This window comes from Bubalus kerabau, chromosome 8, assembly GCF_029407905.1.
Source record: "Bubalus kerabau isolate K-KA32 ecotype Philippines breed swamp buffalo chromosome 8, PCC_UOA_SB_1v2, whole genome shotgun sequence".
NCBI classification, from domain to species: Eukaryota; Metazoa; Chordata; class Mammalia; order Artiodactyla; family Bovidae; genus Bubalus; species Bubalus kerabau.
This window is the reverse complement of record NC_073631.1, coordinates 58,622,116-58,644,953: the sequence shown is the minus strand read 5'-3', so window position 1 is coordinate 58,644,953 and position 22,838 is coordinate 58,622,116. Positions and strand designations below refer to the sequence as shown.

Here is a 22,838-nt window from a genome sequence, read left to right as displayed (position 1 = left end):
GGTAACATTGAACAGGAAAACACCTTTTATCATGAATCGTAATTACTTGTGCAAAAAATTTACTGTATTCTATGTTTAAAACCACCAGGCTCTTCTGTACTTGGAATTCTCCAGGCAAAAATACTGGAGTGGGTAGCCATTCCCTTCTCCAGGGAATCTTCCTGACCTAGGGATCAAACCCAGGTCACCTCACAGCAAAGAGATCAAAGCAGTCAATCCTAAAGGAAATCAACCCTGAATATTCATTGGAAGGACTGATGCTGAAGCTGAAGCTCCAATACCTTGGCCGTCTGATGCTAGGAGTCAACTCATTAGAAAACACCCTGATACTGGAAAAGATTGAGGGCAGGAGAAGGGGGCCACCGAGGATGAGATGGTTGGATGGCATCACCAACTCGATGGACATAAATTTGAGCAAACTCCGGGAAGCAGTGAAGGACAGGGAACCCTGGTGTGCAGCAGTTCATTGGGTTACAAAGAGTCAGACACTACTTAGCAGCTGAATAACAGCTAAGTTCTATGTTAGGATCCAGGCCTTAAAAGCAATGCACTATTCATTGCTTTCCCCCCACCTTTCTCTAAGAACATCTTTTTCACATAATGAAGGTGGTAAATGTTATGTGCTTTTCTCTGAGAAGATGCCTCTATCAAGTTCTCCTTGTTTTGAAATTAGCATTACTCTTTCCCACATATCAGAGTTAGGTCAGCTACTGTCTTGATTACCAGTGTGGTAGTTGCTTTCTTCTTTCTGTGTCTTTTTTGGCATTTTGGTGAGCAGTGGGGAAAGGCTCTGTGTAGGGTTGCTGAGGAAATGTGCAAAGTACAGTATCCTGTACTCAGCATGGGCTTAATAAGTAATTATTGAAAAGGTTACCAACCCTCTCGAGTCACTACCCAACCAGGGTCCTCCTGCTTGGTGTTATTTGAGCCAAGAGAATGAGACAGAGTTCCGTTTGGTAGCAAAAGAAAGCTTTATTCTTTTTTTCTATTTTTACACACTAATTTATTTTTTATTGGAACATAATTGCTTTACAATGTTGTGTTAGTTTCTGCTGTACAAAAAAGTGGATCAGCTATATGTATACGTGTTTGTGTGTGTTCAATTGTGTTCAACTCTTTGTGACCTCGTCGACTATAGCCTGCTAGGCTTCTCTGTTTATGGGATTTTCCAGGCAGGAATACTGGAAGAGGTTGCCATTTCCTCTTCCAGGGTATCTGCTCAACGGAAGGATTGAACCATGTCTCTTGAGTCTCCAGCACTGGGGTAGATTCTTTACCACCGAGCCACCTGGGAAGCCCCTGTGTGTACATATGAGAAAGCTTTATTCTTCAATGAAAGAATAGGGAGATACGAGCTTGCATAATAGAGCACAGCTCTTCCCAATAGCAGGTGGGCAAGGCTGCCTTATAGGGTTCTCCTGGGTTGTGGGGAGAAGGGGTGAGTTCTCGTGGCTCAGGTCTGGCTCTGCTGCTTACGCCACACTTCAGACTGAGGTGCTCCAAGTGGCTGCTGTATGCAGAAAATGCGGCTACCATCTTGAATGAGGTGTCTACACAAAAGTCAGCTGTGGAAATTTACCTCTGAGGCAACATGCACAACGCTTCTGCACATGCCAGCTATAGGCAGATGAAACTGGACTAAGAAGAGGTTAGACTTTATCTTATCATTAAATACCGTCTTATTTTTCTCAGGAACCCCAGTTGGTTTTTCTGGTGATGAGCAAACAACTGCATGAGCAAAATTAAGAGAGTAAAATCAGCTCATGCATAGCAAAGCAGGCTGCTAATTACTTGATGTGATTTGAAAGGCAGTATAAAGACTGCTTGGTCCCTTAATTTGGCAGATGTAACATAGTACCTGGAATTCTCACCTTCGGTTTACAATTTTTCACTTTATGTTTGGGCACTGAATACTGGGAGTAACTAAAATGGGATTTATTCTGGAGATAAAACCTAGCGTCAACCAGTATGGCATGTGAGCTAGTTTGTCATCAGTGTGAGAGCTTTAGAAAGAAAAATCTTTGATTTCTGAAGAAGAGGGATGAGAAATGGAGGGGGAAAATGTTTAGAATCTGGAATGTTTGCTTCTTGAATCTTAGGAGCAGTGAGGAGAGGGCTGGTCAGGGGAGAGACACTCTCTGATAAGGGGGGCCAGCAGAGAGAAGGTGGTTTTGGCTGTGGTGGTGGCAGGTAGAGGTGTAGGGTCAACTGAGGAGAAGTTGGACTTCCTTTACAATTTAGTCCACATGTGAAAGAAAGAGAACTAGTCCAACTTACTCCCTTAGTTTTCTGTTTATGGCCAAGAGGGCTGAAAGGGGGGGCGGGAAGACATTTCTTCCAACTGGTTGTCTATTGAACTCTCCAGAGAATAGCTTAACTGTCACCCTGCTTGCCTTTGGAGCCTTGAGAAAGTTTCCTTCTTTATGCTGGTTTTTCCATTCATGAGACCTTCATTCTGGGGGAAAGGAAGGGATTGTGAGAAGCAAAAGAAGAGCAGATGAGTGTTAGATTTTGGTCATTCTAACAGGTGTGTGGGTGGGTGGGTTGTGTGTGTGTTGCTCAGTTGTGTCCGACTCTTTTCAACCCCATGGACTGTAGCCCGCCAGGCTCCTCTATCCATGGGATCCTCCAGGCCAGAATATCGGAGTGGATTGCCATTTCCTTTTCCAAATAGGTGTGTAATGATATCTTATTGTTGTTCTAATTCCTTAACTACTTTAAGGGTGCAGTTTAGTAATAAATATGTTCACATTGTTGTGCAACCAATCTCTAGAACTTTTTCATCTTCAAAACTGAAACTCTATACCCATCAAACAACTACTTTCCATTGCCTCTTCCCCCTACCAACTGACAACAACCATTCTACTTCTTTTTTAAAGTGTACAATTTAATGGTTTTTAGTATAGAATTGTGTACCCATTACCACTATTAATTTTAGAAAATTTTCATCACCTAAAAAAAATATGACCTTTAACAATCATGCTTCGATCATACCATCTGACTCCCCCATCCCAGTTGTTGCCAACCACTAATGTCTTGTGTCTTTATAGATTTACTTTTTCTGAACATTTTATACCAGGATGTGAACTCTTGTGACTGGCTTCTTTTGCTTAGCACAGTGTTTTCCAGTTTCATTCATTTTGTAGCAGGTATGAAATAATATGCATTTTGTTTCTATGAGTTTGATTGCTTTTGATACTTCATATAACATACAGTGTTTTGTTTTGTTTTGTTTTTTTGAGTGTATGCCTGGCTTATTTCACTTAGCATAATGTCCCCAAGATTTATTTATTTGTGTCAGAATTTTCTTTGTTTTTAAGTCTAAATAATATTACATTATATGTGTGTATCACATTTTGTTTATCCATTCATCTGTCAATGGACACTTGGGTTGTTTCCGTCTCTTGACTATTGTGAATAGGGGTGTACCAATATTTCTTTGAGATGCTGCTTTTAGTTCTTTTAGGTATATACCTAAAAATGGAATTGTCAGATTATTTTGTAATTACATTTATATTTTTTTGAGGAACTATCATAGTGTTTTTACCTAAGTAGCTGCACTGTTTTACATTCCAACCAAGAGAGAAGAGGGGCTTCAATTTTTCTCCAGCCTTGCCAACATTTATATTCTGATTGTTTTGAAGTTTGGTTTTGTTTTGATAGCAGCTCTATCAATGACTTTTAAAGGTCCCTTTCACCAAACTATCACCTTTTCTTTACAAATGTGGGGATTGTAGTTCAAAGGAGCAGTGATTCCTGTTAACAGTGGCTAAATGATTGAACTCAGGTTTTTAGAACCCAAGTACAAGGGTTTATATACTATAGAAGGATTCTCACAATACATCAGACAAAGCTATTAGAAATGGCAATCAAGAGGATCTTAAGAGAGATGAGATGTTAGAAGCATGATGGAGGAGGTTTCTATTCTTTAGTGTTATGTTTGTGTTTGCAAGGATGAGAATCTGTTGATAGAAATAGTGCCAAGGGGAGGAAATTTTTTTTTTAAGTTAGCTATGGGAACAGTAACGCTTGACCCTCATCAATATGCTCAAATTAGCATTATCTGATTTACATTGGTATTAGCCCAGGTGTGTGGAAGAGCAGCAGGAGACTATCTCAGATCATTACAAAACTGGAGACATGTCTTCTGTCTTTCTCTGAGGATTTTCAAATAAACAGTAATTATAATGGTAGCAATTTAGGAATTGCTGATTACATAATTTCCCTAAACCTGTCATTATCTGTAAATATTTCATGAAAAATAGAAATACAGTGTTTTTGATAGCTTCATGAAGGTATTTTTTTTCTTTGAAGAAAAACACCCGTTAACAATGTTCCTTATATACTTTCCAGGTCAGGCAAATACTACTTCTGGAGCAGAGAATTATATCTACAGTTTCACATATCATTGTTATTCTTTATGGCTATATATTTGGGTACAATGTTGCAGAAACTGCTAAATGTTTATTTGATGACAGACTTTCTCTCTTGCACTGTGCAGAGAAATAAGATGTGATAATATAAGTGTAATGTAGTGCTCTGCACAGTACAAAATCCTGCAGTTTCTTTGTTTTCTTCCTGCTTGGTATGCAAGATACTTCTAAGCATTCTGAAAAATACAGATCATGGAGAATTTAAAACATTGGACACTGTGAGAATATCGTGTGGGGGGAACAGTGACAGCCTGGTGAGAGTCATGTTCGGTTCACACTTAACATTTCTTTATTCTATCACCCCAATTTTATGGATGATAAGTGTGAAGAAGAGAGAAGTCAGGAGAAGACAATGTCAAACAAATCACAGAAATGATCACACATTAAATTTATTCACATAGGAAATATTTACTAAATATCTATTATGTGCCAGGGTATAGTATTAGACACAAATGGGAATGATATAGATGAAAAAGACACCATTCTTAATTTCAAGGACCTTATAAATACTCTCTGTGATGTGCTCTCAAACATCAGAATCACATGGAGCTCTTATTCAGAGGTTGCCAGATACTACCGTTTACTTTCTGATTCAGTAGACATGGGCAGTGGTTGGGGAACAAACATTTGCATTTCTAAAATGTTCTTAGAGGATGTTGATGCTGCTGGTCCTGGGACCACCCTTTGCAAACCACGATTATAAAGGAACTTTTGTGTCAGCAAAAGGAAATTCTAAATTTAGAAATTTTTACTTGTAAAAGCCTTGTTTGATTGTATGTAATAAAAATATTGAGGTTTAGGACTTCTCTGGTGGTCCAGTGGTTAAGACTCTGTGCCCCTAATGCAGGGGGATCCAGGTTTGACCCCTGGTCAAGGAACTGATTCCACAGCCACAGCTAAGAGTTTTCATGCTGCAGTGAAGATCCTGTGTCCCACAGATGAGACCCAGTGCAGCCAAATAAATCAATAATTTTTAAAAATATTGAGGCTTTACACAGTCAACTGAGGCTGTGCAATTAACATTGGCTGTAAAAGTGAACTTAAAATAATTATGCTTCTGACATAGCTATATTCATATCTATACATGTCTATTTTTCTGTATTCATGTGTATTTCTTTTTTTAAAAAAAGATATGAAGAAAAGGTACCCAGTGAAACAGTTTTGGAGATCTTGAAACATATTTAGTATATTATCAACAAAAAGAGATACCTAGTAAGGTACATGAGATATAAGTAAAAATATTTAGGAAAAAAAGCTTCAAATCAGTGAAATGTACAACCCCCTACCCCTACTGCTGCTGCTGCTGCTGCTAAGTTGCTTCAGTCGTGTCCGACTCTGTGCGACCCCAGAGATGGCAGCCCACCAGGCACCCCCTGGGATTCTCCAGGCAAGAACATGGAGTGGGTTGCCAGTTCCTTCTCCAATGCATGAAAGTGAAAAGTGAAAGTGAAGTCGCTCAGTCGTGTCCGACTCCTAGCGATCTCATGGACTGCAGCCTACCAGGCTCCTCCATCCATGGGATTTTCCGGGCAAGAGTACTGGAGTGGGGTGCCATTGCCTTCTCCACTACCCCTACTAAAAGCTCATAACCCAATGAAGCCTCACGAATGTTATAGAAATAATAAGAAAAAAACCCTTAATGGTTGTCCTGTTACATTAAAAACAAAATAACAGAGAACAAAATAATTGGTATGTACTTTGATATAATACAAAAGTGGTTGTGTTTTACTTTAAGAAAACGACCCAATTTTCCATGGATTGGCTCCTTGAAGGAATCTTCTTGGTTGTTTAATGATGAAAATAATATAATGATAAGTTAGTAATAATGGATCCATTTCTTTCTGTAACTGTACATACACATGGTACAAAGTACAAGCAATGACTTGAGGTTATCAGACAAGAAAGAGTTGAATGTGGTGCAAACAAGTATATAAATAGCAGAAGTGGCTAAAAGTGAGCTAAATATGGGTTATGTATTATTTGACATCCTTTTTCTGATGTTCTCAAAGAATATTGACATTTAAAACACTAATTTGCACTCGCAGTGCTATTGAGAGGAAGTAGGAAAGCATCATTGCTTATTTTGCTGCATGTTTAAGATGGATATAGAGATGCATGAAGTTTTCCTGATGCTCCCAAGGCTTGATACTTAAGACTTAGGATAAGTACATAGGATCATTACTTTTGCTGGTTTGTTCATTTTGCTGTTTTAATTTTAGTCTAGCTTTAAACACCAGACCGCATATTTTTTTTTTTAAATGTAAGATTTGTAACAGCCTTTGTTTTGGAAGGAATTTCCAGGGATTTAAACTTGTTAATTTCTTCATAGCTGAGTTCATCTTATGTGTAGGCGTAGCAGGCAGTTGCTCTTAGTGTGATTCAAGTTTCACCACTAGAGTGTCATCTTTATTAAATCTCTCTCTCAGTGGCATGCTAGTGAACTAGTTCCTATTTTTGCCTGATGCTCTTGCCAGTGTCGTCAGTATTACAGAATGGTGACATGGGAAGGGTCTGGAATCAAGTTGTTGTGGTTCACATTTCAGCTCCACTAATACATTAGGTCTGTGACCTTGCGACAGTTTCTTAATCCTTCTAAACCTGAGGTTCCCAGTCTGTAAATGGACTTTAGCAGGAGCTGGGCCTGAATTGCTATGAGGGTCAAGCAACAGTAATAAAGTCATTCTGGAACCAGGTCAATCTCTAAAGTTCAAAAAGGAAGAATTTCTCCTGGAACACAGCTGGAGTTTTGTTTGACTCTATAATTGGAGAGTTGACCGATTATAGACCAAGCTAGAATCATCTAAAGCTTGGACGTATCTGTTTAGAGTGTTCAACTTTAAGCTGTTCTGCCACTTTGGCAAGTTTTTCTGGATAGAGGGCATTCTGGCATTCTGTGAGGATAGTCCATTTGTTTAGATTACAAGTTTCTCAAACAGGAAATGATCTTAACCTAATAGGACATTACAATGGGTTCTGGAGTTTCTTGAGGTACTTTGAGGTAGTCCTATAGTTCTTTGTAGATGTGTACAACTAATGGCAATGACTAATCTAGGAGTATATAACCACTGAACAGAAAAGGAATTTGTACTAGTCTTGAGGCAGAGGATACATTTCAGATTGTAATGAGAAGACAGAAGCCAACTGTAGCTTTAAGTTTAACTGAGTTTATAATGTGAGCGGTAGGAATGACAGGGAAATAGGGAATTTAGAGGAAAATTCCTGTGAATTTTTATATTGAAGAATAAAGCTGTTAGTCTATATAAAAGTAGACTCCTAATTAACAACATCTAGGTTAGAGTTTGCATATTATTATGCTAATTCTTAGGATGCACAAAAAAATAAATCAAAGGCTTTTTGAGGGTTTAATTTTTCTAACCAAGTTATAGAAGAGCACAGTAGGACATTCTTCACTTCTCACTTGACTTTTGCAGCATGCTCACAAAGGGAGTTATTTTTACAAAATATTCAAGGGCTTCTTCAAAGCCTCTTTTGAAGGATTTACTTTGTCATCAGATCTTTATTTCTCAATGACTTATCTGTTTTCTAATTTCACTTTTATGGACTTCAAGAAATCCTGCACCTTTTGTAAGATTTTCAATTTCACTGATAATTATATCATAATTTTTATAGGAAAATGACAAAGATATGAAAATGGTGCATAGGATAAAAGCTAGTGTGAAGCAGGAAAAGATTTTTGAGTATGAATTAATTTTATGTGTGGGAGTTCCTTAGCAAATATTCTTCTGTCATAATAGTTTTGCTTGCCTATGAAACCTTGTAAGTCTGACAGCTGGAAGAATACCTACATGGATAAAAAGAATGGCCTGTGTAATTTTGTTATCTACTCAGGTCAGGAATCTTATGGCTTTGTCTGTCCGAATGTGTTACTGATAATAGAAGCATCCACATTACTTTAATATTGGTTCCAACCTATTAGCTCTACCTTCTAGAATTGGGATTTACAGATTTGATGATTCTCTTCTCAAACCAAAGATTTCTAAAAGTAAGAGGATAACTACATTCATAGAGTAGTGCTCCAAATTCCAAGTTGTAATTTTTGGACATCTATCATGAAGGTGATATGTCTTCAGAAAGTGAAGACATCCATCTAGAGTAATTCTTAAAATGGCAAATCTGTTCAGTGGCCACCTTGCTCTGGTCAACAGTTCCCTCCTCTAAAATAATGGGCTTGAGACATTTGGTCAGGGCACGCTCCACTTGGGCTCATGAGGTAAGCCTTTGTCCCTGTTTGTTCCTCTTTCTCTGCCAGGAAACTAAGAAAGAACTCTCATAAATGTAGACTTCAATGGTTCTTGTAGAGGCTGGATGCTGGGGGTCTAAGCAGAAGTCCTGACTATGGTTACCCTCTCATCTGGATGTGGTGAATAAAAGCCACCTCAAAACAGGCTTATTCATTATTCCTAAAATGAGCTCATTGTGGAGGTTTCTTTCTCATTAGGCTGGGTCCACTGGCAGAATGGATTTTGCTAGAGTCTGTCCTCTTCCATGGGCATTTGAACAATAGTTTTAGCTTAGTGCCAACATTCTTACAGAGGGCTCTCCTAAAGCATATAGTAGGGAAACACAGGATGATTCTCAAAGTGCATGTGAGAGCATAATTGACATTTTGGACTAGATAATTCTTTGTTGTGTTAATTGTCCTGTGCAGTGCAGAATGTTTAGCATCAGTCCTAACTTCTGTTCACTAAATGCCTACAGCATGCTTTTAGTCATGACAATCAGAGATGTCTGTGCTGTTGTTCAGTTGCTCAGTCGCATCTGACTCTTGGCGAGCCATGGACTGGAGCACACCAGGCTTCCCTGTCCTTCACTTCCTCCCAGAGCTTGCTCAAAGTCATGTCCATTGAGTGGGTGATGCCATCCAACCATCTCACCCTCTTCTCCTCCCACCTTCAATCTTTCCCAGCATCAGGGTCTTTTCTAATGAATTACCTCTTTGAATCAGGTGGCCCAAGTATTGGAGCTTCAGCTTCAGCATCAGTCCTTCCAATGAATATTCAGGGTTGACATCCTTTAGGATTGACTGGTTTGATCTTCTTGCAGTCCAAGGGACTCTCAAGAGTCTTCTCTAACACCACAGTTCAAAAGCATCAGTTCTTCAACATTCAGCCTTCTTTATGGTCCAACTCTCACAGTAGTCCACATGACTACTGGAAAAACCATAGTTTTGACTAGATGGACACCTTTATCAGCAAATTATGTCTCTGCTTTTTAATATGCTGTCTAGGTTGGTCATAGCTTTTCTTCCAAGGAGCAAGGGTCTTTTAATTTCATGGCTGCAGTCATCTCATATGCAGTGATTTTGGAGCCCAGGAAAATAAAGTCTCTCACTGTTTCCATTGTTTCCCCATCTATTTGCCATGAAACGATGACACCAGATGCCATGAGCTCAGTTTTTTGAATGTTGAGTTTTAAGCCAGCTTTTCACTCTCTTCTTCCACTTTCATCCAAAGAGATGTCTCTAGACATTGCCAAATGCCTCTTCGGTGGAAAATGGCCCCTGGCTGAGACCCAATCCAGACCAATATTGGGAAATCCTATTGACTGTATCTTCAAAATGTATTCAAAATTCAACCACCTCTCATCACTTCCATTTTCTTTGTTCAAGCCACCATCATCCTTTGTCTGGATTACTGCAATACTTCCTAATTAGACTTCTAACATCTGTCTCACCTTCTACCCTTAACATTTCAGTGTCTTCTGAATGCATCATCCAGAGTGATCTTTTAGAAACATGCCTGTTTATATCAGCACTTACGTCCTCATAACCCTCCAGTGACTCCCCATGTCCTTTAGAGTAAAATGGTCAACCGAGTGAGCTAAAAAAAGGTCCATCTAGTCAGATCAGATCAGATCAGTCGCTCAGTTGTGTCCGACTCTTTGTGACCCCATGAATCGCAGCACGCCAGGCCTCCCTGTCCATCACCAACTCCCGGAGTTCACTCAGACTCACGTCCATCGAGTCAGTGATGCCATCCAGCCATCTCATCCTCTGTCATCCCCTTCTCCTCCTGCCCCCAATCCCTCCCAGCATCAGAGTCTTTTCCAGTGAGTCAACTCTTCGCATGAGGTGGCCAAAGTACTGGAGTTTCAGCTTTAGCATCATTCCTTCCAAAGAAATCCCAGGGCTGACCTCCTTCAGAATGGACTGGTTGGATCTCCTTGCAGTCCAAGGGACTCTCAAGAGTCTTTTCCAACACCACAGTTCAAAAGCATCAATTCTTCGGCGCTCAGACTTCTTCACAGTCCAACTCTTACATCCATACATGACCACAGGAAAAACCATAGCCTTGACTAGACGAACCTTTGTTGGCAAAGTAATGTCTCTGCTTTTGAATAGGCTATCTAGGTTGGTCATAACTCTCCTTCCAAGGAGTAAGCGTCTTTTAATTTCATGGCTGCAGTCACCATCTGTAGTGATTTTGGAGCCCAGAAAAATAAAGTCTGACACTGTTTCCACTGTTTCCCCATCTATTTCCCATGAAGTGGTGGGACAGGATGCCATGAAATTTGTTTTCTGAATGTTGAGCTTTAAGCCAACTTTTTCACTCCCCACTTTCACTTTCATCAAGAGGCTTTTGAGTTCCTCTTCACTTTCTGCCATAAGGGTGGTGTCATCTGCATATCTGAGGTTATTGATATTTCTCCCAGCAATCTTGATTCCAGTTTGTGTTTCTTCCAGTCCAGTGTTTCTCATGATGTACTCTGCATATAAGTTAAATAAACAGGGTGACAATAAACAGCCTTGATGAACTCCTTTCCCTATTTGGAACCAGTCTGTTGTTCCATGTCCAGTTCTAACTGTTGCTTCCTGACCTGCATATAGGTTTCTCAAGAGGCAGATCAGGTGGTCTGGTATTCCCATCTCGTGAAGAATTTTCCACAGTTGATTGTGATCCACACAGTCAAAGGCTTTGGCATAGTCGATAAAGCAGAAATAGATGTTTTTCTGGAACTCTCTTGCTTTTTCCATGATCCAGTGGATGTTGGCAATTTGATCTCTGGTTCCTCCGCCTTTTCTAAAACCAGCTTGAACATCAGGAAGTTCACGGTTCACATATTGCTGAAGCCTGGCTTGGAGAATTTTGAGCATTACTTTACTAGTGTGTGAGATGAGTGCAATTGTGTGGTATTTTGAGCATTCTTTGGCATTGCCTTTCTTTGGGATTGGAATGAAAACTGACCTTTTCCAGTCCTGTGGCCACTGCTGAGTTTCCAAATTTGCTGGCATATTTAGTGCAGCACTTTCACAGCATCATCTTTCAGGATTTGGAATAGCTCAACTGGAATTCCATCACCTCCACTAGCTTTGTTTGTAGTGATGCTTTCTAAGGTCAATTTGACTTCACATTCCAGGATGTCTGGCTCTAGGTTAGTGATCACACCATCATGATCATCTGGGTTGTGAAGATCTTTTTTGTACAGTTCTTCTGTGTATTCTTGCCATCTCTTCTTAATATCTTCTGCTTCTGTTAGGTCCATTCCATTTCTGTCCTTTATCGAGCTCATCTTTGCATGAAATGTTCCTTTGGTATCTCTGATTTTCTTGAAGAGATCCCTAGTCTTTCCCATTCTGTTGTTTTCCTCTATTTCTTTGCATTGATCGCTGAAGAAGGCTTTCTTATCTCTTCTTGCTATTCTTTGGAACTCTGCGTTCAGATGTTTATATCTTTCCTTTTCTCCTTTGCTTTTCACTTCTCTTCTTTTCACAGCTTTTAAAAGATGTCATCAGTCTTTTAGAGCACAGAAATAGTGAATGTCCCTCTCACTACAGCTGGGGAAGATCACATTTGGCGTTGCTAGTCTGCTTTCAGTCTAGTGTCTTCATACAGGAAAAATAGAACTAATTGGATTATTTTCAACCAGAAATAAAGGAACATAAATTTAAAAAAATATGTAAGAATTGATACAAAATGATAATGTTTGACAAGTTCTAAATGGGAATGCAGATAAGAAAAGATCCTATTGCTCTGTGCAATGGGGGTGAAGTCAAGCAAAGTAAACTTGAAAGTCAAATATCACAGAGAATATTTTGATGACAAGTGGTAATGTTCTATTGCATAGCAAGAGCCCTTCAAAATATGAGAATTTGAATGTAAATTGGAAATACTCAGAGAGGTTCTCAAAGGTACAATCCTTGTCCGATGAGAGAGCTATAATTCCTTGTTTATTTTTTCTCTTTGACATATTATAAGCTATTCACTTTTTCAAGGATTTTGTGAATTATCATTAAAATATTTATTGCTTTTACCGCCTACTTTTTGGCCATCATACTTCTCTAGGGAGAGAATACAATAATTTGACAGCATGTTGGCTCTTACACTTAACTTTAATCTCCTGTTAGTAAGTCTACTTTTTCTCCAGGCTTTTGGCTTGGGATAACTTTTTTGCTGCCACAGAAAATAGTGCCATCTTTCAGACATTTGCAAAAGTGAATTTAATAACATGCTAAAAACTTGATTTTTAAATACAGAGATATAATATAATAAGAGGCATGGCTGATAAAATCATTTAAGTGCATTCATTAATAAAGAATACTAGAGACGGCATACTAGAGACGGCATAAGTGGTGCTTATGGTCTCCAGCTAGCCAGCCATGCTTATTTAATTTAAAATGCAGTTGAAACTGAATGTTCTATAAATCAGATACATTACGGGTTAATAGGGCCTTTGGGGAGGTTGAGATTGGAGGCAGTGAGAGGAATAGTCAGGGAATTTGACGCTGTAAATTATTTCTAAGGTAATTGATTTCCAAGTCAGACTTTAGGATGCCAAGACCGCAACTAAAATATGTTCTGGGAAACTGAGAGATTGAGAGAGGGCAAAAAGGAAGAATAGGAGATAGAATTTTCTTCTTGTCAGGCCACATGTGGCAGTAGAAGTGCACCCCAAACTAAACTTTTTCATCAGATTATCCAGGATGAAGAGGGCTCATCTAACCTCAGCCCCAGAAAAGTCACCAGGAGAGGATTCTCTCTCTTCTTTCAACCTCTTGCCCCAGAAATCACTGCTTAGATTTGTTGAGAGACAATTATTCATGAGTCTTGCATTTCTGCACCTCTTATAAAGCAAGGCAGTGACTACTTTTTGTTCTCAACTATATTTTCAAGGATGTTTGTTAGGAAGATGGAGATATTGTCTTCTCCAAAGGAAAGGGTAGGATTGTTTATAGTAGGAAGATAGAGATAGTATCTCTCTCTGGAGCAATGGGCAGGAACTCTTACAAACACAAGATTTGTGTTCCCTAAGGTCAGGGTACCTCTGTTTTTATTAAATGCTATGGGAATGGTGGGTCTGGGTATCAGTGCAAATGTTAACAGTCTAGTTATTGCCATTGCTTTGAGTAATAACTTGTCCTTTATCTCTGATCCAGGGTTTCATGTCTTCTACCAATACCCATAAAACTGGCAGGGCTAACTTGTTAACTTCAAAGTAGCTTGTATGTTAGTTTGTGGCAGGCTTATTTATTAGCTTGCTGCTTTTTAATAAAAGCATATTTTGATTAGATTCTGATATATATATATTATCAGATCAGATCAGATCAGTCACTCAGTTGTGTCTGACTCTTTGCGACCCCATGAATCGCAGCACGCCAGGCCTCCCTGTCCATCACCAACTCCCGGAGTTCACTGAGACTCACGTCCATCGAGTCAGTGATGCCATCCAGCCATATTATATATGTATATAAATCTATAAAACTAAATATACCACCTATTTTTTACAGATAAAACTCTGCTTGTTTATATATACTAATTTAGCATAACGAACAAGATGTTTTGTGAAAAGAGAGACATGATTGATTTAAAAAGTCATTAATCATCACTGTTAATATTTATGCTATTCAAAATTTTATTTTCATTGTAATCCATAAAGTTTTTAAAAATTTTTCTTTACTTTTAATTGAAGGATAATTGTTTTATAATATTGGCATTATACTACATAAAGTTTAATACATACATTTCTATAGTTTTAAAGCTGTTTGTTGTGTTTTTTTCCTAAGTATTTGTACAAAAGAAAAATAGGTTCTGTTATTCTAAATTTGCTCAGTGATCCAAAGGACAAACTCAACTAAAGTTTACTTTTCTACCATAAAAACTTTTGAATTTACTCTGTTGCTAGGGAGCATATTGTTCTGAATTTCCTATTGTTAGTGGCAGAGTATGGCTCAGTCCTGGTTAGGTGTGGCTGAATGTAGAGCCTAAGACAATTTCAAGGGTCAACAAAAAAAGTAAGAGCCACATTTTATAGCTTTAAATATATTTTATTATTAGATTTAAATGTAGATTTAGATTTTTGGGTAGTGGTGTGTTCTCAATACATATTCACTCATTCACTAAACTACTTTATAGTTTATATTAGAGACTGAGAAAGCTCTCTTAATTATTGAAACAGCCTTTTTCTCAGGATCTACCAGCTTCTGGTATAGACAAGCTATACAGTAGATGCAGCTGCTTCTCCTACTTTTTAGTGACCTAATTATTTTTTTTCAGTGCCTTGCACATGGCAGGATAGAGAAGGATACTGAATTGAATATAAGTATACTGTTCTTCTTTAAGACTATCATAGAAAGTAAAATTAGGAATTGACCCAGGTTATTTCAACAAATAAAACAGAACAGTAGCATGTGCCCTTTCGCTCTGTAAATATGGACAAAAAACGATTTTTGTCAACAGGCCATTCCTTAACTAACAAGCTGAAGCTTTCAAAGATTTCTGTGAAAATGTGTATGTGCATTAAGATCTTTGGGTTCCCTGGTGGCTCAGCAGTAAAGAATCTGCCTGCCAATGTAGGAAACACTGGTTCGATCCCTGGAGATCCAGAAAGATTTCCTGGAGAAGGTATTGACAACCTTTCCCTGGTGGCTCAGACAGTAAAGCATCTGTCTGCAATGCAGGAGACCCGGGTTCAATCCCTGGGGTGGGAAGATCCCCTGGAGAAGGAAATGGCAGCCCACTCCAGTATTCTTGCCTGGAAAATCCCATGGACGGCGGAGCCTGGTAGGCTATGGTCCATGGGGTCGCAAAGAGTCTGACCCGACTTCACTTTCACTTTCACTTTCTAGTGTTCTTGCCTGGAAAATCCCATAAACAGAGCCACGTAGGAGGTTACAGTCCATGGCGTCACAAAATAGTTGGACATGACTTAGCCACTAAACAACACCAACATTAGAATCTTTAAAAGATTAGATAATTAGAATTGTCACGATAATAATCACTTTATTTTAGCCAGTGTTCTGACAGATAAACTAGACAGATTTGACACAAAGTTATAACAGCAAATAAATTGAAACATCATTTAAAATACTTGTCTTCACTCATGTTTTGGAGCTCAAATTTGGTCCTTCAAATTAAATATCCACATATTTAATTATTTAATAGGAGGATAAAACCAATTCTCAAAACATTTAATAATAAAAATAAACTGACAGAAAATATCTGACAAATAAGTGTTAACTCATTTCTGCATTATCTCATTTAATAGTCACAATTATTGTTATTTCTGTATTATAGATGAGGAAATTAAGACTTAAACAGAAATTAAGTAACTTGCCTGAGTTTACATAGATACAAGGTGGTAGAATTTTAATTCAGTATAGTTAATTCTTATAGCCAGAAAATGATAGTATTTTTCAATGAAAATGAAAACGCCATTGTTTTTAAACAATAAGTCTGGCACTTGATATTGTCTCAGAAACCAAATTCTGAAGAAGAAATTTGCATTTCTTTTGTTTTATCAATTCAACCTTAAGGTGGAACTACCATGAAAAAAAAACAAAACAAATTATGCATATGTTGGGAATAGCTTGTTAGAAACCTGTTAACTTTCAACTATCAAGATTTTAACCACTAAAGGTATTAGGTTAAAGCTATCACTTGAGAAAATTGCACATGTCTCCCTTGGGAGAAAAATAACTCAATCCTAAAACTACAAAGCTAAGACTACAAACTCTACAACAAGATAGTACACACTTTAGCAGCACTAATCAATTAAACCTCATAATCCTGCTGAAACTGACTTCTAACTTTCCTGAGAGGACACACCAGTGGACATCTATAATCTTCAACTGCAGATGCCCCAGTAGGTTTCTATCCTGGGCAGCTGTGCGGCTGCTGCTATTCCTATTAGCTGCCTGGTCAGTGTCAGCCAGCAGGGCTCTAGATTACCCAGGTCTGAGCAACCTAAAGTTCCAGTGTTGATCAGGAGATAAAGTATTTGCTTTTGGTTCTGCTCTAACTTCTCTGCCAGCATTTCTGCAAGGTGGATAATCTCTCCAAACACAATAACTTTTTTCAATCAATCAGACCCATGGGTGGCCTTAAGTATAGTTAAAGCACAGGGAACTCTGCTCAATATTCTGCAATAACCTAAATGGGGAAAGAATTTGAAAAAGGATTAAAAAAAACACACACAAACAAAAGCTACATGGAGAAATAAAGATGTCAATAAAATACATGAGAAATTTAAAAAATAAAAAGAAGGTAACTGCTTCTATGGTATGATTTACAAGACCCTCAATAAAGGACTTTGCTATACCTTGCAAAGTCTCTCATTCCCCATCTAATTTCTAGGGATTAATTTCCTACAAAACTGGCATGCCTAGAAGGTCTCAAATTACTTTATTAAAAAGGATTTAAATAATTTTGGGGACACAGTCATCTTCCCTAGATGAAATTAAAACTTCTGTTCACTCTTTGATTTTTTAGTTTTTATAATTCCTTGTTAATCAACATCAACCTGTACCGTATTTGACTAAGCCATTTTTCTCACAATTGAGAACTTCTTCACAACCAAACTGCCCTTGCTTCATAGGGTATAATCTTCAAACCTGTTAAGGACTACCCATTACCCTCATTATACCAGAAGCCAGCTCTGAATGCATGTACCCATTGTTACTCTGTCTGAGACATTGTTAAAGGAAATTGTAATAGAAGAGCCATCGCCTCCAATTCAGCCAAATGATATTAAAGCTAGTGTGTACAACTCTAATCCCTCTAATTGCAGTAGTTTCCAACCTCTGTTTTCATCAGAACTGTTTTTGGTTCAAACAAAATTTCACCTAGAACCTCAGTATTGATTGATATGTTCAATAACTATTAAGCACTTATTATGTGACAAGCACTGAATATTTGCCTTAGTGAGTGGAAATGCCATCCATCCACCAAATAAGTTTGGACCAAAGTGTAGGAGTCATCCCTGATTCCTTTTTCCTTCACTGCATACATTCTGTCCATCAGCACTTTGTTACCTCTGCTATCTCCAGCTCTACTATATTCATTTTTCCACTTCTCCCTACCTACACATGGTCCAAGTCATTGTTATCTCCCATAACAATGCCAGGATACACCTCCCTGCTGATTCTGTTCTTGCTCACATATCATCTATTCTACATATAGGTGGCAAGATAATCTAATGCTTCAACATGATCTACAATGCTCTGTATGAACTGCCCTCTGCCTGCCATTCCCATTTCGTTTCATCCTGTCATTCATGAAGCTCTAGACACAGTGAACTTTATGCTTCTTCATGTCAAAGATATTCCTGATCTGAGTTCTTTGCACTTTCTCTTTCTGGAGTGCTCACCAGGACCACTCATGGCTATCTCTTTCATATGTCAATAATTTTCATCTCAAATCATGTTACTTCCTTAGAGAGATCTTCCCCACCAGACCACTTAAATTAACCCTCCAACCCTTAGGCAGAAAGTGAAGAACTAAAGAGCCTCTCAATGAAAGTGAAAGAGGAGAGTGAAAAAGATGGCTTAAAACTCAACATTCGGAAAACTAAGATAATGGAATCTGGTTCCATCACATTATGGCAAATAGATGGGGAAACAATGGAAACAGTGACAGACTTTATTTCCTGGGCTCCAAAATCACTGCATATGAGATGACTGCAGCCATGAAATTAAAAGATGCTTGCTCCTTGGAAGAAAAGCTATGACCAACTTAGACAGCATATTAAAAAGCAGAGACATTACTTTGCCAACAAAGGTCCATCTAGTCAAAGCTATGGTTTTTCCAGTAGTCATGTATGGATGTGAGAGTTAGACTATAAAGAAAGCTGAGCACCGAAGAATTGCTGCTTTTGAACTGTGGTGTTGGAGAAGACTCTTGAGAGTCCCTTGGACTGCAAGGAGATCAAACAGGTCAATCCTAAAGGAAATCAATCCTGAATATTCACTGGAAGGACCAATGCTAAAGCTGGAGCTCCAATACTTTGGCCACCTGATGTGAAGAACTGACTCATTGGAAAAGACCCTGATGCTGGGAAAGATTGAAGGCAGGAGGAGAAGGGGATGACAGAGGATAAGATGGTTGGATGGCATCATCGATTCAGTGGACATGAGTATGAGCAGTCTCCAGGAGTTGGTGATGCACAGGGAAGCCTGGCGTGCTGCAGACCATAGGGTCACAAAGAGTCAGACACAACTGAGCAACTGAACTGACTGAAATAAACCCTTAGTCACTCTTTATCACATTCCCTTGTTTTATTTCCTTCAAATCATTGGGTACTGTCTGAACTATTATGCTATTTTACTTGTGTACTTTTATTGTCTGTCTACCTCTCACTCTTCTATAATGTAAACTCCTTTCATAACCATGTCCTTTAAAATTGTTTTTGACATATATCTGGTCCTGAATGGCTATCTGTTACAGACAGTGGGGGATAAAACAAAGTCCTTGTCTTGACAGAAATTTCAGTTAGACAAAAGAAGTAAATAATGAATAGATACAAAGTGGCATCAGTTCAGTTCAGTCACTCAGTCATGTCCGACTCTTTATGACCCCATGAACCACAGCACGCCAGGCCTCCCTGTCCATCACCAGCTCCCAGAGTCCACCCAAACCCATGTCCATCGAGTCAGTGATGCCATCCAACCCTCTCATCCTCTGTCATCCCCTTCTCCTCCTGCCCTCAATCTTTTCCAGCATCGGGGTCTTTTCAAATGAGTCAGCTCTACACATCAGGTGGCCAAAGTATTGGAGTTTCAGCTTCAACATCAGTCCCTCCAATGAACACCCAGGACTGATTTCCTTTAGGATGGACTGACTGGATCTCCTTGCAGTCCAAGGGACTCTCAAGAGTCTTCTCCAACACCACAGTTCAAAAGCGTCAATTCTTCGGTGCATAGCTTTTTTCACAGTCCAACTCTCACATCCATACTTGACCACTGAAAAAACCATAGCCTTGACTAGACTGTTTTGTTGGCAAAGTAATGTCTCTGCTTTTTAATATGCTGTCTAGGTTGGTTACAACTTTCCTTCCCAGGAGTAAGTGTCTTTTAATTTCATGGCTGCAATCACCATCTGCAGTGATTTTGGAGCCCAGAAAAATAAAGTCTGACACTGTTTCCACTGTTTCCCCATCTATTTGCCATGAAGTGATGGGACCAGATGCCATGATCTTAGTTTTCTGAATGTTGAAAACTAAGCATTTCTCATGATGTACTCTGCATATAATTAAATAAGCAGGGTGACAATATACAGCCTTGACGTACTCCTTTTCCTATTTGGAACCAGTCTGTTGTTCCATGTCCAGTTCTAACTGTTGCTTCCTGACCTGCCTATAGGTTTATCAAAAGGCAGGTCAGGTGGTCTGGTATTCCCATCTCTTTCAGAATTTTCCACAGTTTATTGTGATCCACACAGTCAAAGGCTTTGGCATAGTCAATAAAGCAGAAATAGATGTTTTTCTGTAACTCTCTTGCTTTTTCCATGATCCAGTGGAGGTTGGCAACTTGATCTCTGGTTCCTCCACCTTTTCTAAAACCAGCTTGAAACATCTGGAAGTTCACAGTTCACGTATTGCTGAAACCTGGCTTGGAGAATTTTAAGCATTACTTTACTAGCGTGTGAGATGAGTGCAATTGTGTGGTAATTTCAGCATTCTTTGGCATTGCTTTTCTTTGGGATTGCAATGAAAACTGATTTTTTCCAGTCCTGTGGCCACTGCTGAGTTTTCCAAATTTGCTGGCATATTGAGTGCAACACTTTCACAGCATCATCTTTCAGGATTTGAAATAGCTCGACTGGAATTCCATCACCTCCACTAGCCTTGTTCGTAGTGATGCTTCCTAAGGTCCACTTGAGTTCACATTCCAGGATGTCTGGCTCTAGGTGAGTGATAATACCATCATGATTATCTGGGTCGTGAAGATCCTTTTTGTATAGTTCTTCTGTGTATTCTTGCCACTTCTTAATATCTTCTGCTTGTGTTAAGTCCCTAACATTTCTGTCCTTTATTGAGCCTATCTTTGCATGAAATGTTCCCTTGCTATCTAATTTTCTTGAAGAGATCTCTAGTCTTTCCCATTCTATTGTTTTTCTCTATTTCTTTGCATTGATCCCTGAGGAAGCATAGGTACCATAAAATCATAGATTTCTCTGTGGTCAGAGACGGTGGCTCCACACAGGAAACATCGAGGAAGGAGGCTGGAGGGAGTCAGCCATGTAGCTATCTGAGGCAAGAATACACAAGGAGGGGGAAAAGGGAAGGTTTTAATGTTTTTGAGGCAAGCCTGGCCTCTTTGAAGCTAGAGTGAAATGGGCGGAGAGGAGAGTAATAGGGGGTAATGGGTTACAGTGGAAGGGCTATTTCTTTGAGCATTATAAAGTGAAAGTGATAATAAAAAGTGTTAGTTATTTTATTTCTCTCCTAGTAAAGTGAGAAGGCAATAGCAAGCCACTCCAGTACTCTTGCCTAGAAAATCCCATGGATGGAGGAGCCTGGTAGGCTGCAGTCCATGGGGTCGCTACAGGTCGGATGCAACTGAGCGACTTCACTTTCACTTTTCACTTTCACACAATGGAGAAGGCAATGGCAACCCACTCCAGTGTTCTTGCCTGGAGAATCCCAGGGACGGGGGAGCCTGGTGGGCTGCCGTTTATGGGGTCGCACAGAGTCGGACACGACTGAAGCGACTTAGCAGCAGCAGCAGTAAAGTGAAAGTGAAAGTGTTAGTCATTTAACTATGTCTGATTCTTTGCCACTCCAAGGACTGTAGCCCACCAGGCTCTTCTGTTCATGGAATTCTCCAGGCAAGAATACTAGAGTGGGTTGCCATTCCCTTCTCCAGTGGATCTTCCTGACCTAGGGGTCTAATCCAGGTCCCTGACTTGCAGGTGGATTCTTTACCATCTGAGCCACTAGGGAAGCCCTCAACTCCTAATAATTTAGACATTAAAACTCACATTTTCCTGAGCAGCACACTTGGCAGGTATTTCAGGCTTCATGGAAGGTTTTTCATAAGTAATCTAATGGGTTCCATTGAAGTTGATGTCACTCTGGATGATATTAAATTGTTCTGGTGTATCCAATCACAGTATGTATAAAAACCCCTGAAAAGAATGCAAAATGTGAAGAACAATCAGATCTTAATCATACTGGACCTCTCAGAAATGATTATCTTTTACTCTAAACAGTCAGTTAATCATATTGCTGACATTTTGATTCAAGGTCAAAATGGGGGAGTTTAGTTTGATTATGACATTTGTGTCAAAGGGAGATCAGCCCTGGAATTTCTTTGGAGGGAATGATGCTGAAGCTGAAACTCCAGTACGTTGGCCACCTCATGCGAAGAGTTGACTCATTGGAAAAGACTCTGATGCTGGGAGGGATTGGGGGCAGGAGGAGAAGGGGACGACAGAGGATGAGATGGCTGGATGGCATCACTGACTCGATGGACGTGAATCTGAGTGAACTCTGGGAGTTGGTGATGGACAGGGAGGCCTGGCGTGCTGCAATTCATGGGGTCACAAAGAATCAGACACGACTGAGCGACTGACCTGAAATGAATCTGGTTGCTTCTAGCTACTTGCAGGCAAAGGGTGTGTATACCAGAAAAATAGCTTCATTCCAGTTTTCAGAAACACTTAATTTTGGGGGGAAGTGGCTCAGATGGTAAAAGAATCTGCCTGAAATGCAGGAGATCTGAGTTTGATCAATGGGTGGGGAAGATCCCTTGGAAAAGGGAATGGCACCCCACTCTAGTGTTCTTGCCTGGAGAAGTCCATGGAATTGCAAAAAGTTATACATGACTGAGTAACAAAGGTCTGTCTAGTCAAGGCTATGGTTTTTCCTGTGGTCATGTATGGATGTGAGAGTTGGACTGTGAAGAAGGCTGAATGCCGAAGAATTGATGCTTTTGAACTGTGGTGTTGAAGACTCTTGAGAGTCCCTTGGATTGCAAGAAGATCCAACCAGTCCATTCTAAAGGAGATCAGCCCTGGGATTTCTTTGGAAGGAATGATGCTAAAGCTGAAACTCCAGTACTTTGGCCACCTCATGCGAAGAGTTGACTCATTGGAAAAGACTCTGATGCTGGGAGGGATTGGGGGCAGGAGGACAAGGGGAAGACAGAGGATGAGATGGCTGGATGGCATC

The 22,838-nt window shown here is 39.5% G+C and overlaps 1 long non-coding RNA gene across 1 annotated transcript in view; it reads left to right on the top strand.

The window, feature by feature from the left end:
• The first annotated feature begins 1,435 nt into the window (after positions 1-1,435).
• The window catches only part of LOC129658558 (uncharacterized), a 36,486-nt gene continuing 15,083 nt past the window's right edge, over positions 1,436-22,838 (top strand). The window contains exon 1 of the long non-coding RNA XR_008717403.1: positions 1,436-1,648. This is a non-coding gene — a long non-coding RNA (uncharacterized LOC129658558). The remainder of the gene's footprint in view (positions 1,649-22,838) is intronic.